General features: G+C 48.4%; 1 long non-coding RNA gene across 1 annotated transcript in view; it reads left to right on the top strand.

Annotated features, from left to right (window-relative positions):
- Positions 1–1,135: 1,135 nt before the first annotated feature.
- The window catches only part of LOC119518914, a 69,240-nt gene continuing 57,656 nt past the window's right edge, over positions 1,136–12,719 (top strand). Inside the window, exon 1 of the long non-coding RNA XR_005213875.1 lies at positions 1,136–1,313. This is a non-coding gene — a long non-coding RNA (uncharacterized LOC119518914). The remainder of the gene's footprint in view (positions 1,314–12,719) is intronic.

Genomic DNA, 12,719 nt, shown 5'->3' with positions numbered 1-12,719 from the left:
AGACACTATGCTAGGCAATAGACTGTAACTATGAATAACATAGAATAGACCCCAATAAGCTTATGGGGAAGATGAATACATAAACATGCAATTAGGAAAGGGGTACTAGAGGATGCTGCTCAAACACAGGGTGGAGCACCTAACAGACAGCTGGGCATCTAGGAAGGCTTCACGGAAGAGGCAGTGTCTAGGCTGGGGTCTGAAGGGTGCTGAGGAGTTAACTGAATGGAAGGTATGGAGAAGCCCATAAAAGTGCGAGAAAACGGGTGCTTCAGCCTTGCCAGCTTCCAAAGAAGATCAGAGTATTGCAAAAACAAAGTGGAGTTCAGCTCTCGAAGGGTCTTTCAAGCCATGTTGAGGGGTGTGGGCTTAATTCCGAGAGCAATGGAAAGTCTGTGAAGGGTTTTAGCAGGGGAGGCGCCCTCTGGCTACTCTGGGGGAGATGTTGCGGTGTCCGGGGTTGGCGCGAAAGAGGCCAGAACCTGAGATGGGAAGACGAGATGGGAAGCCCTTTGTGGCCGAAGGGATGAGGACAAAAGTAAACCGCTTCTCTATGAGGAGATCGAGACAAAAGGGATAAAGTTCAGGATGCCGTGGGAAGGTGTTCTGTGTCCTCCCTCACCTTTGCAAGGCAGGAGCCGCAGCGGTTCGCCCCGGGTTGGCCCCATCACCGCGGGGTGGGGGCGGGCAGATAGTAAAATTGAGGTCCAGAGTCCGGAGTTGGGGCAAAGACTCCCAAGAGGCTGCCCGAGGTCACGCGCAATCCTTCGAGGGTCCCGCGGCCTGCCCCATTTCTTAGCCAGCGGTCCTCAACAGGCCGTCTTTGCTATGGAAACAGTCCTCCCGTCCTTCTCCGTGCCTCCGTTTCTGCTATACCCACTGGGAAATGCAGTCCATCATGCTTACCCGCCCGCGGCATGAACTTACTCCGCGTCCTGAAAGAACTACAAGTTCCAGAAGGCCACGCGATAACCCGGCTGTCTCTGGGGGTTGTGGTCTTGACAGAGAGATCAAGAGACCAGCGGGCGCGGCCCAGGGGAGAGGGGACGGCGCTACCCAATGGGCTCCCTCCTGGGCGGGGCCTGAATCGCCAGTGGCTACGGCGGCGCGGAGGAGGTGGAGTCAGTGGAATGAGGCGCGGAGCTGTTCGCCGCTCCAGGTGCTGAGTCTGAGGGAGCCGCCGGACGCGAGAGCCGCGGTCGCCGCCGCCGCAGCCTCCTCGAGAGCCGCCGCAGGGAAGCCGGGGCCGTGAGGAGCCCGGAGTTGCTGGGCGCGCTTCCCGGCGCTGACCGCCCTCCTGCCCGCCGTCTGAGGTCAGTGTTGCAGGATTCGCTTTTGTTTTACTGAGGAGGGGATGAGGCGTGAGGGGGCCCAGGGAGTTGGTGGCACCTCTCACCTCTCTCAAAGACCATCTTGCCCCGAGAGCCGCAGACCGATCCCGGGAGCCTCAGCCCGGCGCCTGAGGTCGGAGAGCTTGGGTTCGCTTTTGTTTTATGGAGGAGGGAGTTCTTGACTGCGAGGGGCGAGGGCTGGAGGGACCCCTCCATCTCTCCTGGAAGAGCGTTGGGAACTTGGGACACCCCACCCCCGCCGGTGCCTGAACTCGAGCAAGGCTGCTTGGATTATTGAGGATGGGAGGGGGTGTTCGGGGATGAGAGGGTCGGAGGACGGGGGACCCTTCCTCACAACGCCTCGGCCACTTGGGGTTGTAAAGAGGGGCTTCATGTGATGCATGAGACCGGGGGACTTCTCCCCCTCCCCTCAGAAGGGCTGTTTGGGACGTCGGAAGACCCTTCCCTGCGCCCCCCCCCCCCACTCCCGCAGCCTGGGGTTGTTGTGAAGAGCGAAGAGGCTTCGGGGATGGGGATGGAGACGGGCGACTCTTCTTCCCTCCACACTTGGGCCCGCCTAGGTCTGTATTGAGGAGGAGAAGGGGATTTGGGTGTGAGGGGCGAAGGCCGGGAGACCCCTCCCCACCGCGCTCCGAGTCGCCGGTAAAGGAAATTGCTGATAGATGCCATGGTTCCTCGGCGCCCGGGGCCCGCGCCTAAGGTCGAAGTGGCCTGGGTGTGTGAGTAGGGGGTGAGTTAGAGGGGCTGAGGGACTCCTCCCTACCTCCCGAAAGGGTGCGGACCGACCCCCAGGCCCTCTCCACCTGGGATCTAGGCCCCGGGGCCATTAGATGAGACGACGCTTCCTACCCGGCTCGGGGGACCTGGGTTTCTGCACGACTGCGGGAGGCGAGCCCCAGATGGGCACGTGCAGCTTTCCTCTCAAGTGGTCCGGGCACACGCCCCTAGCACCTGCAGACCTTCTGGGGCTGCTCCGCCGGGCGTGAGGCGCGCCTCAAATCCGGGGCTGCTGAGCTCTGCGCCGGGGGTGTGTGGCGGTCGCTCCCGGGCGCGGAGCTTTCGCGCTCAGCCCTGGCCTCCACCCGAGGACAAAGCAGCGGCAGCCGCACTAGCGGGGCCTGGAGGGCCTGCGCTGCGGGCTGGGCGGGGGGCGCGGCCGGAGGAGGGGGGGCTTCGGGCGCGGCGCGGGGATCTTCAGCGAAAACGTGCAGGGAGCCGGGCGAGAGACAAAGCGCGCTCTTTCCTCGCGGGCCCGCGCCAGCCGGGATGGAAAATCCCGAGGGAGGGGGCGGCTGTGCTCAGCGGGGCACTATGCCCCACACCCTCCTCCTTCGCTGACCCCCACCCTCACCCCGGACGGGCAGTCCTCAAGATGCTGAATGCACGATGGTGGCCAGGGCCCCTTCTGGGGGGGGGGGGGCGGGGGGCGAGCGGCGTAAAAGACCTGCAACCACGAGGACCAGGTCGGGCGGGGTCTTGCCTGCAGGTAAGGTACAGGAGTGGGCCAGGATTCAGAGAGGCATAGGAGACTGGACCCCCCACGCCCCATCAAACATGTTAGGTTAAATTTGGTTTGGGGTCTGGAGTGTGTATCACAGTGTGAGAATTTGCATGTGTGCTGGTGTGGGTGTGAATGGGTGAATGTACATGCCAGTGTGTGCCCCAGTGTGCATGTGTGTATCACGGTGAGTCTGTGCATCCGACTGTGAGTGTCCAGGAAGAGGAACCAGGTTCTGTTAGGATTGGATGTTGGGGGAGCAGGGTAGTCATCCCTTCACCTCTCAAGCCACAGTAATGACCTAGGGTCTGAATGGATGGAGGGCAAGTGTCCGCCTGGGGTCTGGCCCACATGCCTGGGTGAGGCCTGTTAAGTGGGACCTCATAAACATGTGGCGCTTTCTCTGGACCTTCTGGGGCCTTGGGTCTGATTCCAACATCCTCACAAGTACCTGCCCCTTCTCTTCCCTCATTAAGCTTATCCTGCTGTAATGGGCTGCCCTGAGGACCAGGGCTCCATCACCACCACCAGGGGCTACCAAATGGAGCTTGGGGTGGGGTGGGTACCAGTAGGTTCCCTTATTTTGTGTGTGCAACGTTTTGTGGCAAGGCAACTTTTGTCTCTTTGGCCTCCATGTCTGGAAGGACCACAGGGCTGGGTTGCTGGTCAGTGACAGATGACATCTTAGTACAAAGCACACCCACACAGACGCACGAGGGTGACACAGAGATACCACTACTGGCTGACACCCCTGGAGGATGAGCACAGCCTTCCCAGATCTGCTCGCTCCCAGCAAGTGATCCCAATGTTACAGCACTTTGAAAGCAAAGGTGCTGTCTGACTTGGAGTAATCCCCACAGTGGATCCCTTGCCCATGGAATGAGGGGCTGGACTTGGTTAGTGGAACAACAAGGAAGAGCAGTTGCCAGAGAATGGAGCCACTACCTGCCCCAGCCCTGTCAGGGCCAGTCCCCACAAGTGTCCACTGCCGGTATCCACAGCGACCTCTGCTGGGCAGAAGTTAAACCAAGCTGCAATTTGGCAACTAACTCCTCCATGGTGTGGAGGCTCAGGGTGGGTATGGGCATCTTTAGGAGCTCACAACAGAAACCCTTCCATTGGTCTCTAAAGTCAGGGCTCCCTGAGAAAACCTGGTTTGTCAGTCCTGAGCTGATGTTTTTGTCTGCAGGTACTTCAGGCTACCTCAAGCAGCAGAACTGCCCCTGTCCTTGCTCCTAAGGGAATGTTTAAAGAGGGCCTGAAGGCCTTTGGTCAATTTCCAACCAGTTGGGAGTGGGCATGGAAAATATTTATCAAGCTCAGCGAGGTTTAGGCAGCTATCCTGTCTCTCCCTCTACTTTTCCCTTCCCCTCTTTTCCCTGTTCCACTTTTATGCTCCTCTCTGCCTTATTATTAAATTAGTCAGTAACATAAAGACAAGCCTTTTCCTCAACAACAATGTGGCCAAGAAAATGCAGACATTTGGAGGCTGTTTCTAAATGCAAAGAGCTGGTGAACACAGGCTTTTTCAGGCCTGATGATGGGAGTGGGGAAGGTGGACAAGACATGCTTAGTCCTAAATGCCTGCCTGGTGACATGTGTCTCTTCTCCTGGAGTTGCTCTGAGGGAATTTCATACAGTCCCAAAATCTTTAAAGCTCCTAAAAGGAAAGGAGGTATTTAAATACCTGGTTTTGTTCTTACTTTGGCATCCATGTGATTTGCATTGAACTATGTGACTCAGTAGCATAAAGTAAAAATAGGACTTAATCTCTTCCTTGCCTGTTCAGAAGGTGATTGCATATGGTGTGCTGTGTTCTGCATTGAAGAGTGGAAAGCTAAATTACCTCATAAATTGAACCACCTGCTTATCCTCATTAGAGAATGGCTCTTAACTTCACCTACAGGCAATAACATTATTTTATGTCTCTTTTAATTCATACCTGAATCCCTTTGTCTTATAACCTTTCCTCATGCTCATACGTCATTACTTTCACTTGAGGTTAATCAAGAATGCTTAATCCTGTACAGAAACTAAACAAATTAAATACCAGCAGATACAGGAAGATGTGGGTGGCATTTCTGTTCTTCTTGGGCCCAAAAAGAACAGTTCATGGGAGAGAAGGAAAGGGCTCTAAGATTCGATACATCTTATGGGTGGAGTTGCAGCTTTTTGAGAAGAAAAGGGAAGTGCCTTAGAAATTTCTGGGAGGACTGGTCATGTTGCAGAATCTGAGCATGCATGTGAGTGGCAGAATGCATGCTGGAAGAGAAACTGCAGCTCTAGGGATTCCTAAATCCCTGCATTAATGCAGCCTTTCTGGGAAAATTCCCCAAGGGCCTCCTGCTTCACCCAGGCGGCTGGTTGAATCCCTGAGGAGTGGAGCTGTCCAAGGTTCCGGAGCACCAGTGTTAGCCTGCTTAGTGAGAAGGGAGATTTTAAGGCATGGAGCGAAAAACAAGTGCTGAGGACCATGGCCTCTGCAAGGATTTCCCAAAGCTAAATACAGAATGAATAGGAGAGAACAGAGCTGTAGAGGCTCTTACTGCATCATTTCGAATGAACCCATCAGCCATCCCTATTTAAAGAATTACTAGCTAATGAGAGGAAACGTTTTCTGAGTCACGCTCTTCACATGTAAGAATATATTTAATCCTCACAGTCCTAGGAGGTATGTGTTATGCTTATTCTCACTTTCCAGATAAGACAACGAAGCTTTGGGGAAAAAGGGGCTTGCCCAAGGTCACACAGCTCAGAAGGGCAGAGCTGTTTCCAACCTGGGTCTCTCAAACTCCAGAGCCTCCTCCTTTCTTCTTACTACTATTACAGAAGCAAAATTAAAGTATTGGACTGTCCCATAAAAGGCCCTAACCAAATTTTAGAATGGAATTGGGAACCAACTAGGATTCAGAAATAAATCACAGAGGATATTGCCAAATGCTTTACATCTTTTCCGGGCAGAGGGCTAGTTACCTGAACTTAGTTACCAAAGAAGAGGAAAAAGTGAATGTGATGACTCTCATGATTCTCAGGGTTTTCTTTCCAGAGTGGAACAATTTCACAGGAAGTCAACCCTGGATGGCAGCAAAATATATTTCACTAATTTGCAGGAGAGGAAGAAGAAGAAGGAGAAAAAACCAAACTATGTATTTGACAGAGTGCATATAAATCCAAGGAAAGAGGGCTTATCTTTATTGGCTAACATTCTGTTCCAAATCTGTGGATACTTGGATATTGTTAAGAACTCCTTCTAACTATTCTCATTCAGATTTTCACAGCAAAGCCTCTAACACAAAAATAAAAGTTTTCACTGTTGTGGCCCTCAGTCGATCTCAGGGAAGTATCACATTCCTGCCCTCATGTCATCACGGCCAATACTTTTGCCTTCATATGTGGCAGCAGAACCCCTGAAGGGGGCTTGGTGGGCTTCAGGCCACATGTCCTCTGGTTCTCCTAGGTGTCAGCTGCCCTGGTCTTGCCACACACACTGAGGGCCGGTGCCTAAAAGTTCCCTGTCCAGTAGCTTTAAGTTTGGGTGACTGAAGGGCATAGACAGGAATACCCATGTGTGTTTTCTTCTCTCTCAGGTACACAGAAGAGGGGCCTGTCCTTTTAAGAAAATGCCTCACATCAAGCTGGGTCTCCTACCCATTTTGAGTGATTCCTTCTCCTTCAGGTTGAGGTTTTGCAGAGCTCTGATGCAGGGAGCAAAACCTGTTGTTGCTGTTTCAGAGAGCACTTGGAGGCCAGGTCCCGGCTCCTCATCTGGGGTCTGCTCTGACTCATATGACTGCAGACAGATTAGATTGTTTTCTTATTTAGAGTCATTAATTAACTCTCCTCAACATCAGAACAGCATGTAATATGAGGGAAGCCATTTCTGGGGTCTCTAGGCAGCCATGCCTATGGCTGGACATCATCCCCTTTACTAACAGGATCAGGAAATGGTTTTTAATCTTGTCTGTAACTCTTTGGAAAGCTTAGATAGTCAAGATTTTAGGCCAATATGAGAAAAGAAATAAAAGTGTAATTAATTGCTAAGGCTGCCATAGTTACTCTGGTAAAAACTGGGGGGCCCAGGGGTCCTTCAAAGGAGGACTGGACTTTCATTTGTTCAACAAACATTTCTTGTGCCTGGCATATAGAAATCTTGAATGGAAAGAGGAAACAGATGCAGAACCCCTAAGAAAGGTGTGTGCTGTAAGCAAAGAGAGGTTTTTTTAGAAATGGAAAGAAACTCAACAATCATCAACTATCCCCTCTTTCTTTTTAATATGGGGATTGCCTCTGTGCACAGCCCTGGTTAGTGGTAGTGGTGGGAATTAGATTCCAGGTTTTATGACTCCTAAAGCATGTTCTTTCCACTGCCCTAAATGCCCCTCTGTTCAGTAAATGATCCAGAGAACACATTTCTGTTATTTGATTTGAATTTAATGTAAAACCTAAATCTAAAGTTGAAATTAGAAATAAGTCATAGAAAAAACAGAACAAGTAGAATGTCCATCTGTATTTGTGTTGTTCAGTATGGTAGCCACTAGTCACAAGTGGCTACTGAGTACTTCAAATGTGGCTAGTACAAATTGAGATATGCTGTAAGTAGAGATTTTGAAATACTAGTATGAAAAAAGAATCTAAAATACTTCATTAACAGTATTAATATTGATTACAGGTTGACATGATAATATTTTGGATATATTGGGTTAAATAAAATATATTATTAAAACTAATTTCACTTGTTTCTTTTAACTTTTTAAAAATGGCTAATAGAAAATATATAATTGCATATGTGGCTTGCATTTGTGGCTTATATTATATTGCTATTGGAAAGTGCTGTTTTAGACTGCTCCAATTTAGGAAGAAATTTTCTTTACAGACTGAGGCATTTAGCAAAGTAGATTCTGTAATCAGACAGCCTGGGATTGAATCCTGGGTCTGCCATTTGGCTGTATGACCTTGGACAAGTTGACCAATCTCTCTGTGCTTCTGTTTCCTTAGTTGTAAAATAAGAATGATAATAGAACCTACATCCTACAGTTATGGAGTTAGATCACTTAGAACAGTGATGGTACATAGTGAGTTCTCAGTTAATATTAGCTATTGTTGTTAATATCAGAGAAGGCTTATGCAATCTTACAAGATAGGGCAACAGGAAGGAGAAAAAGCAGAGAATTTCCAGATAAATCAAGCAAAAGGCTTATTACTATTTAAAACATGATCGAAAACACTTGCTAGATATAAGCTCATGAGTTACCTTGATGTGACCCCTATTTTCTGACAGATAATGATGCTAAGGAAAGATTTCAAGCAATTTACATAAACTTACAATGAATAAATAAATTAGCTAACTGTATTATGCACAGGTCTTGACCTTTGCTGATGAGCTGAGGAAGAGGATGATTAGAGGGTGCTTCTACCAGATGACCCAAGAGCTCTAAGTAAGTCTCTTGAACTCTAAGATTCCTTGGGAAAATGAGAGCCTATGTGCTCTGGGAGACATACCTAAGGTCAAAGCTGGCTCTGCCACCCATTGCCCTTGATGAAGATACTGAAGGTCAGTTTTCTCTTCTGTAAAATGGAGATAGTACCACCTCTCTTGCAAGTTGGGGGCAAGGATTAAATTAGAGAAAGCAAACAAAACAACTGGTGCATAGAAGGCACTCAAATGGTAGCTATGATTAAATGGAATTTCAGGTGTTTTTTTACCAGAGTATTTCTTTGTTTAGATTCTCGAGTCTTTTTCTTTTTCCCACTCATTCTCTCTTCTGTTCACTCAACAAATGCTGAATGGCACAGAGCTGGGCTGGTGGCATTTTGAGAATCCTTGTCCTGGAGGAACCCACGGGCTGGCTGGGGAGAGGAGAGATGCCCACATTCAGGGTGAGCCAAGGAACAAGGCTGAAGTGACCAAAGAAGGCCTGATTTAGATGGGGTGGCTACAGCAGTGGGAAAGCTGTGAATCCCAACCAGACAGACCTGTCTGAATCTCAGCTTCTCCACCAATTGTGTGACCTTGGAAAAGTTCCTCATTTTTCTCATCTGGAGGAATAAAACTTGCTTTGCTTGGGCTGTCATAGCCATTACAGTAGAACATAAAAGAACATGTCTGGGATGGTATTAACCCTCCTTTATTGAGTGCTTACTTTGGATCAGGTATTGTGCTCAGCACTTTCTACACATAAAAAAAGCTACCATCATTATACCTACTTTACAGCTAAGGAAAGCAATACTCAGGGATTTTAAGTAACTTTCCCAAAGTCACACAGACAATGAGAGGTGGGACCAGGAATCGAGGCAACCTGACTGTAGAGCCTGCTCTTAAACACTGTGACCACTGCCTACTGGCTTAAGGTCAGCAGGAGCCCTATAACTGTTATTATGAAGGAGGGAAAAATGATTTATGGGTCAGTTTGTGGAAAGGTCTCCTGCTTGGTCTTCAAGGGTGGGTACATTGTGGAGAGGCTGTGAAGGGTAGGTGGAGTGGGGAGGGAAGGCAAGGAAAAGCTGTGTTCAAAGGGGTGGCAATGCCAGTGGTGTGTTCTGGGGGCACTGAAATGAGAAGAGGGTTTCTGTAGGAAATAATAAATGTTTGGAAAACCTAGAATATCAGGCTAACAAGTCTTAAAGAGCCGGAAAAAGTTCATAGGCAAAGGACAGCGGTGTGAAATCTGAAACCAGCTGTTTGGGGGCATCTCACCGAATGCTGGCATTTTAGTTGCAGTGTAGAGCATGCTTACCACACATGCCCAAAACCAGAGCTCATGGACAACATGGCTAGACAGCAGCCCAGCCCAGCATTCCTACCAGGACTCTTCACTTCTCAAAGCATTCACATGGCCATTGTTCTCACTTGGTCCTCACAAAAGTCCGGGCAGGAGGACAGGAGGCCTGCTACAAGGAGAGCTGCCTATGTCAAGATATGGACAGCATGGGCTGCCAGGAAGCGCAGATGCCAAGCACAGCTGCGGTGCCCAAACTCGAACAAAAAGCTTAGGAGAGCCATTTTCTGTGAGGAAAGAGGCAGAGGTTTGCTCCCTGAGCTGAGGCCTTTTCCCTCCGCTCTGGGAGGCAGTCAGTGTTATCCTTCGGTCCATGATTCCCAGTGACACCCTTGGAAGCTGCCTCCCAGGGTGGCTCCTGTAAGTGCCTGAGTCAGGGAAATCCCATAGCCCCACAGCGCCCATCAGCCAGTGCCGCCTAACCCCTCCTCCATGCAGAGAGCTTGTTTCACAAAAGGATATTTTTTTCTGGATTTGCCATCTTGAATTCATTCTGCTTATTTTTCTGCAACATGCAGAGGCTGGAAACCAAACCCCATCCTCTTTAGGCTGGTTAGAAGGAAAATCTTTTTTTTTTTTCTGTTCAATGGCTGCAGCCGCTGTTGTCCACCAGATTTCTCTCCATGGCTACGCTTCTAGTAACAATGGAAAACAAAGGCAGGGAGGGAGAGGGGCGCGGACATGGCGACTTCCAAGAGGCACCTGCAGTTCTGTGGAGGATGTAAAGGAGTAGGGGGAGGTAACTTTCACAGTTATGTGAAGGGAGAGTCCCTTGATGAGTAAAGGAGGAATTTTGATGTGCAAAATGATAGCAGATGAAAAAGATTATGCAGTCTTGCTGTATTTTCTTTGGAAAATCATCCTAGGGTTGCATCCTCCATGGTTCTGGAAGGATAAATGCATGGGTGGGCAAGGTCATATAGATTTTGACAAGTTGTCAGGAGACAAGTCCCTAGTGATTATAAACTTCACTAATGAGAAATTACAAACACTTGGCCATGGAATGTTAAGGGCTCATCTGGCCATTGACTTTCGTAATGATAAACATGTGTCAGCACACAATGAATGCTACAGGGTTGAATGGCAACTTCTGAGAATAAAATTAAATTGGGAAATAATAATAACAATAATAATAATAATAATGGCACAGATGTTTGAATGGTTGGGCATCAGAAAGTAGGGCTATATGGTTACTTCAGAATAGCTTCACCAACCAAGTCCCTTTTACCTGATGGTCCTGACCTCCCAAGGCTCTGAAATGCTAATTCTTAGATGTTCCTATAATTAGCCCCCTAGCATCTAGTAGGTACTCAGCCAGTGTTCATAGCTTGCTCACACATACCTGGCACCCACTCTGTGTTAGGCACTGCGGAGATATGGGACTGAGACATAGTTCCTGCTCTTAGGGAATTAGTTAATTCTAAAATAGAACAAGATGTGCAAATGAACATGGCCACTTCAGGATGTTCCCTTCCAGGTTATCCTCACAACTATGGAACAGTGTAGCACAGTGGCTACAGACTTATCTCAAGTCAGATCTGAGCAGGCCCAGCTGTGGTATCTGAGATAGCAGAGTGAAGTTGAAGGAGGCATGAGGCTAGTGTATTTCAGAAACTTTTTGCTTACATTCAGTGAAAATGTCTTTCTTTTACGTGTTTCCTTTGAAAGACTCACCTTTGCCACTCTTTGCCTGCAATTATAGCATGCTGCCACAAGGGGCACCATGAAGCTACATGACCACAGGTGTGGTATGCTGAGAAAAATAGTTTTTCATTGTTAACTTTTCAGAAGAACATAATTTGAAATTAATTGACATGAAATGATTGTACATTTGACAGGACCAAGCCCTAGTAACCTGTATGTAGAGAGTAGAGGGTTGTAAATTCATCAACATTTATTTAACAAAATTCACTGTGTACCTACTGTGTACAAAGAACAGCACAAAGTTCCTGCCTTTTGGTACTCACTCCTGCAAGGAGGACAGACATAGTGTAGCAAGTTAAGCAGTATAATGGCTGCATCTCCTAGGGAGGCCTTCTTGGATGCACCCACCCCCCAAGCCAACCTTCCCCTGCCCCTCCAAGGGCCCTGCTCTCTCCCGTCTGTGAGTATGAGAGTTCCCTCCCCGAAGTGTCACTTCTGTGTTAGGGGATGCAGAGGAACAACCATTTTGAATAAATGAAAAAGATCAGAGTGTTTAAATTCAAGCAAGCTGTTTGTAGCTGGTAATTGTCTTAAAGAGAGAGTTTTAATATATAATATATTAGAGCAATACCTTGTTAAGAGAATAAACAAATGGAGGTACTAAAAAAGCCCTCGCTGAAATTCCATTTCCAAGTTTTAAAAAGCATCTTTAAAAATAGTTCATGTACCTGCAATAAGACCCAGGAAATTTCACACCTCAGAGCCAGAGTCAGTTCAGATCCGCCCCACCCCTGACCCTCGGCCCTAGACCCTCTCTTTTCAGAGAGCTCACTTCTGCCAGCTGGGACCAGGTCTGGTCAGGCTGCATTTTTCAACCAAGGGCTGTGAGCCTCTCTGTGGGGTTTCCACAGGCAGTAATGATGCCACTTCTTGCCTAGCCCTGCCTCCCACCATCACCACACACATAGCCCTTCTGGGTAGGGCCTGGACAGCCTTGCTGGAAGCACTTGGGCTCTCGGTTATGGTCAGGCAAACCCGCTGCTCTCCAGTTCCAGGCACTCAGGACTCCCTTCCCAGAGAGAGCAAACAAAGAAAAATCAACACAGGGCCTTTAAAACCATTCTGCAGAGGATGTCGCCTCCACCAAAGGAGAGACGGGCTAGGCTGAGATAAGCAGAGCTGCTTAGAAACCAAATAGAGAGAGACAAATTAAAATGTTCTTTGGAGGCAGTAGAACGCAGATCTGTAGAATGAGAAACAAGATGTCTCCCAAATCACTGCAGAAGATTAAAGAAATCATCAGTCATGGCTCAAAAGTCAGAAAATGAAATGCAGAAAACATAAAACAAGATGGCAGGAGGCCACCCAGAATGGTTATGACAATAAATGTAAGCATTTAATATTCCCTTGTTAGAAGACAAATTTTCTCAGATTAAATTAATACAAGAG

This window comes from Choloepus didactylus, chromosome 22 (assembly GCF_015220235.1).
Source record: "Choloepus didactylus isolate mChoDid1 chromosome 22, mChoDid1.pri, whole genome shotgun sequence".
NCBI classification, from domain to species: domain Eukaryota; kingdom Metazoa; phylum Chordata; class Mammalia; order Pilosa; family Megalonychidae; genus Choloepus; species Choloepus didactylus.
The sequence above is the reverse complement of the archived record's forward strand: the minus strand, read 5'-3'. Positions and strand labels throughout refer to the sequence as shown.